The sequence below is a fragment of the Primulina eburnea genome, chromosome 18 (genome assembly GCF_022965805.1).
Source record: "Primulina eburnea isolate SZY01 chromosome 18, ASM2296580v1, whole genome shotgun sequence".
Taxonomy (NCBI): Eukaryota; Viridiplantae; Streptophyta; class Magnoliopsida; order Lamiales; family Gesneriaceae; genus Primulina; species Primulina eburnea.
In genome coordinates, this window is record NC_133118.1 from 26,173,186 (window position 1) to 26,178,964 (window position 5,779).

General features: G+C 32.1%; 1 long non-coding RNA gene across 1 annotated transcript; it reads right to left on the reverse strand.

The window, feature by feature from the left end:
• Nucleotides 1-627: 627 nt before the first annotated feature.
• On the reverse strand, nucleotides 628-2,272 carry LOC140819918 (uncharacterized). Its single transcript, XR_012115310.1, has 3 exons — nucleotides 2,091-2,272; nucleotides 898-1,054; nucleotides 628-787 (listed from the first exon to the last, which is right to left on the reverse strand). It is a non-coding gene; the product is annotated as an uncharacterized lncRNA (long non-coding RNA).
• Between the last annotated feature and the right edge of the window lie 3,507 nt (nucleotides 2,273-5,779).

Below are 5,779 nucleotides of genomic sequence, written 5' to 3' on the forward strand. Positions count from 1 at the left end.
AATTTACAATTGTATTGTCATTATCATTTTGTTGAATTAACCAATTTTCTGTTGAATTCTAGTTATTCTAACGTGTGTTTTTCACGTGCAACACACATGTATTTTTCACAATTTTAAGACTTTATTTTAGAATTTGAAAATTTATTCATTTAATCTTAAACTTTCAAGGACTTTGTATCCAGCTAACACAATTTGTCGACCTCCTGTCTCTACACGAGTCTTGTTAAAACACAAAAAATAGGCCCGGGATAGGATCAGATCGATAGAAGGAAGGGGGCAACCTGAAAACTGAGCTGTGTGGTTAGGAGAGCCAGTTTTCTTGGATTTCAGTCGACGGGAACCGGGATCAGAGCTAGTTTGAGACACAACGAATGAGTTTTGAGAGGCGAAACCAAACCGAGGGGATGAAGCTAAGATATTTCAGCTTGAATAAGAAGTTATAAATCTTAGTGATGAACCAAATTCCCAATCACAAGAACTTTTACTCAGCAGTTACAAGTTCACTTCACATTTGCTGATTAAAAATATTGCTTGTATGAATAACATAACATGTACATATATATATATATATATATATATATATATATATATATATATATATATATATATGTGTGTGTGTGTGTGTGTGTGTGTGTGTGTGTGTGTAACTCACACTTCTTGGATTTTCTCTAGCAAAAGAGGGATCCTATGATCTGATGAATCTGTGCGCCTGTGCATGTCCCCTTCTTTAGCTTTCCCCCATATCAAACCATAGAAACCCGCGGTCAATATCAGTGCACCAACCAAACTGTGCAAGAACATCCAAACAGATTTCTTGAAACGTTTTTGAACCCGAACACAAGATTCGTTCGGGCAGAAACAAAATTTTGAACCTTGCAATGTAATGACTAGATATACCTTCCGAAGTAGAAAACATCGTCCATAAAGACAACCCCTATAAATACCGTTACGATAATTGTTGAAGGCTTGAATAGAGAAAGAAAGAGGGGACGTAGGCAGAAAAATTTTTGCACCAGACAGTCAGATAGAGCCTCAATGATAAATTAATGATTGCCTGAAAATAAAAAATAGCGACAGTGTAAGAAGGGACGTAGGCAGAAAAATTTTTGACCTGCTGAATGACTTGATAAATAATAGTGACATGAAGTAGATATAAGGTTTTTCATCGAATAAAGCTCATCGATTAATGAATCAGTATTTATTCTTGCACTAAACTTTCTTTAGCTGAGAATGATCGTTCAGTTGTTGCCGTAAAAACATGAAGTGTTAAAACAAGACAAATCAAATCTTTAAAAAAAATGTACCGGGCGGAAGATTTTCCCCGTCATAGTGCCCCGGGTGAAATTTTCTGCTCGAAACTCGCGTTGGAGCGGAAAAACAAAAAATCAACTAAAAATATACATCATACGGAAGTTAATCTCAAGCTCTATACAAACCAAAAATCTAATCTTCTATGACTTCATCACTACATAAGCTGAAAAATAACCACAAACTCAACCAAGCCATAGTTATGTTTGAATCTTTCTGCATAATAAATGGAATAAACTAATTAAGTAGCAAAAAACAATCATTTCACCTCGTGCAAACTCAATCGAGGCCCTCTGCCGCATAAACTTTTTCAAATCTCTCATAAGAAATTCCTTCCAAATCCTCATCCTCACAACTTTTTTCAACTCGAGGTCCTTGCTTACAAAAGTACAGTTGATAGAGTAATTTCTCTTATGATTAAATGGGTTGAAAATAATTTTAGTGGGCTAAGTTAGTAAATATAATTATTTTATGGACCGGACAAAATTTTAATGTAGGCTAAAATTAGATATATACTATAATTACTAATAATTTTTTTTTTTGATCGACAGCCTTTGGGGTGGCTCCGTCCCTGACTGTGTAAGTAAATATCAACTTCTAAGCTTCTAGTTTGCTGCTGTACACGCATTAAAATGATCAAAATGTGGCACTTGCTATTGTACGCATTATAATATTCTAGTTTTATTATCACTGCAAATCATAGTTTTTGATATAATGACAAACGTTTCTCTTCCTACGAAGGGAGAAGGAGGGAGATGATAATCATCAAGTCATTCGCTTACCGAATAAAGAATAGCTGCTAATCCAATACTTGTTTCAATATTCCAAGAAGTTGCATCTCGTTGAGCAATAAGAGAGACTAGTGAAGCTTGAATGGTTAAGAAAAGGCAGTTAAAAGCAACTATGAACATCACCGCTGGGTATATCCGTAGTATGGAAGCCAGAAACAATTTCGATACAAATATATTGTTCACTAAGCCTTTTATTTTAGAGCAAATTTTATTGTTCATTAATCTTGTATAGTGTAAATTCCAAACTGTAATATGCAACAGAACGCAATGAGGATGTAAGAGTTATTTTGTTCGACAGATAATAAACTATATCTAATATAACCAGATCAGTGTAAGATGCAAATTTGTTTATCAGAATTAAATGTTGTGCCAGATGTTACAACATCTCGGACAACATGCAACGGAAAATTAAAGTTTGTAACACAAATTCGCTTAAAATAAATAGATCGGACACGATTAAATTCGCACAAGTATAAATACTTGTGCGGTGCCTTATGACAAAAATTAATCACTAGAAAACCAAAAACGTTTACACAAAAACCAATCTCTAGTGATTATCACTAAAATCAATTTCCTCAAGAAGTTGAGAAAATAAATGCTTTCTAAAAACAAATAACTAGAATAAAAACTAAAACAAGAAAGCAAAACGTGATGCCAAAAGGAGAGCCACGAAAAACAATTTTCAGTAACTTCGTTACGGATGTTGTCTGCAGATGTCCCCAACATTCATGGCAAACACGCGATCGCCACTCTTCAAAAACAACACGTACCTTGAATAATATTTTCTCTGAAATTTGTGACGTGCACAAGTGTGTGAATTATTGACCGAGGAAGAGAGAGCTTCAATGATGTCTTTGATCTCTTATTTATAGATGTAAACTTTTATCTCCACAAGGAAACCTATTTCACAAGGAATGTAAGAGTTTTATTAGAAATAAACTCTTTATAAACATTAATACCATATGTCATTAAATCATTATCTTAAATATTATATCTAGAAAATATTTATCACAAATATAATATCTATACAACATAAAACAATGCAAACACAAAAGCATTCCTCTGAACTGAAATCTCAGTCATTGGCACATTTTACAGTTAGACAAGATGTATCTTTCAATATCATTTCTTAACATACCTAAATAAATCAAATTTCAAGCTTATTTGTAAGAGAGATTCTATACCATCGGCACAAGATAAACGACATGAGCCACTGTTTTTTGAAATCCTTCGATCCAAACAAATTCTAAATAGTAAGTTGTTTAACGATGATCGAGTCAAATCCAACTTTTTATATTTGTGAAATTTGTTTATTTTGAAATAAACCCTTGTTGTAATTGTTGAATAATAATGTAAATTATGCGTGAATTTTTAAAACCAATTTCATAAATCTCGTCATTAGTTGAAACACAATAAATTTAATGAACACTTGAAACATTATATAAATTTGTTAGATTTGTGATCTTGCATTTTTTTTAAGTTAAAATTTGCTATATTTTCATATTTTTTAAATTTATTTTGTTTTTCCATTATATGTTAAGAGCATTTTTTTTTGTAACAATTGCTTATTATTTTGTAGTTGCTATATACACCCATGAGTATTTTTAATCAATATTCGAAGTCAAATTAACTGACTGTTACGTTCCAACTTTTGAGCTGCTTGAAGCTTTATTTGATATTTTATAAATTTTATGTTATATCTTTAACCTTCTCTCTTTATATTTTGGTAATTGAGTATATTATATTTCGTGTAAATTTATAATTTGTTAACAATCAAGTTCAAAAATAATTAATAAGGTCATCTTCGACTCATTGCACCAGATTCTGCACCATATTTTGCGCTGCATATTTGCTACATAAAAATCATGTACAACTCATCTGCACTAAATTTTGTACCATAATATAATATTCTCGGAATATTTTTTTATTTTATTTCAATATTAATAAATTTAATATAGTGATAAATGATCTATAAGTCATCGGTCTCGGGACCTCATCCTTATTATATTATATACTAGTGCTTCTTCGCACATAAATATAATTTTTTTGTCATTTTTAATTTTATTGTTTCTTATAATAAATTATTTATGTTATGAGAAATATAATCTTTTAAAATTCAAAACTCTAGATAAAGATAAATAAATATTTCAGTAGTTTTAAAAAAATTGGGGTTTTTAAAAAAAGGAAAAGTGGATTATGCTAATTATAAGGAAGGGAAGGTAAAGATCAAGAAAATATATTTGTATGATATTTTTTTATCGAATAAAAAACCGAATTAAATGAATCATTATTTCCTAATAATTAGAAAATTTGTGTTATATGATCTCACGGATCATATTTTGTGAGACGGATATCTTATTTAGGTCTTGCACGAAAAAAGTACTACTTTTTATGCTAAAAGTATTACTTTTTATTGAGAATATCAGTAGTGTTGACCCGTCTCACAGACAAAAATTCGTGAAACCGTCTCACAAGAGATTTACTCTAATAATAATACATCTACATATTCATTTTCTTGGCATTTATGAAAAATGAGACGGTATCGTGGATCAATTTTATTAGACGAAATATTTTATTTATAATAAAAATACAAAAAAAAAAAAAAAATTCAGAAAATACACCGTATGAAATTAATAGGCTTTCCATACCCGTGTTTTGAAAAATCAAGCACATCTAATCTAACCATCGTGCATGTCTTCATTCAGCAAATGACTTACCCGAGCATAGCAAGCAAGAAAATCTTCCAGAGAACAGTAAAAGATAAAGGTGGGAACTTTGACCTACGAATAATCAAAATCCAACACCCAAAACTCATTTTTCCTTCAAAATCAGAGGTGCCCATTAGTTTATCCACAGAGAAAAAGTTACCTGTGGTAAAGAAAGGCCGTAGGGAAAAGAACAAGAGTGGCCAAACCATTGGAATATACAGTCAAACTGTAAAAGCTTGTGCCTTGGGAAATGGCCGTTTTGCATATTATCATGTTAGTGGCCAAAGCAAAAACTGCAGAAACCATGGCTACGAAAGGCAGTGAGGTCTCCATCCATGCAGGCCACTCACTCAGAGCCATGTCCAGTTCAGCTCCCCCGAGGAATTGGCCACGAGTTTAGTGTGGGAATTTGGATACTTGTCGGCTTACATTTGTCCATTCACATCAACTTTTTTTGCCTGGTAGGTGAACCCGAGCACGTGAACCTTGCCGTCTCCAATAAATCGAAACCAAAACCATTTTCCACTTTTAGTTCCAAACCAAGGACTATAGAGTACTTGTGAGTTTTCAGTTTATGTTTCAGTTTCTGTTTGTGTTTCTGATAATAAGAAATCGGAAACAAAATTAATCTTAGATTTTTAGACCACACACATTATACTAATGTTGAAAGGAATGTTGCTCATAAACGCACATGAAATAAAGATATTGTGTGTATCCGTAGTTAGTGTTGCGTTCAGATGTTGCCAACACCTGAACGCAACACTAACTACGGATACACACAATATCTTTATCAACAACTGAACACAACATGCAGCGGAAATTAAGTTTTAATACTCACGTAACCTTTAATGAATAAACACCAGATTTGAATTATGCACAATTACAACTACTTGAGCAATGCCTAATAGCAAAAATTCACTAGACAATTATGTAAATCATTTTACACAAAACAATACTAGTGAGAATACTAAT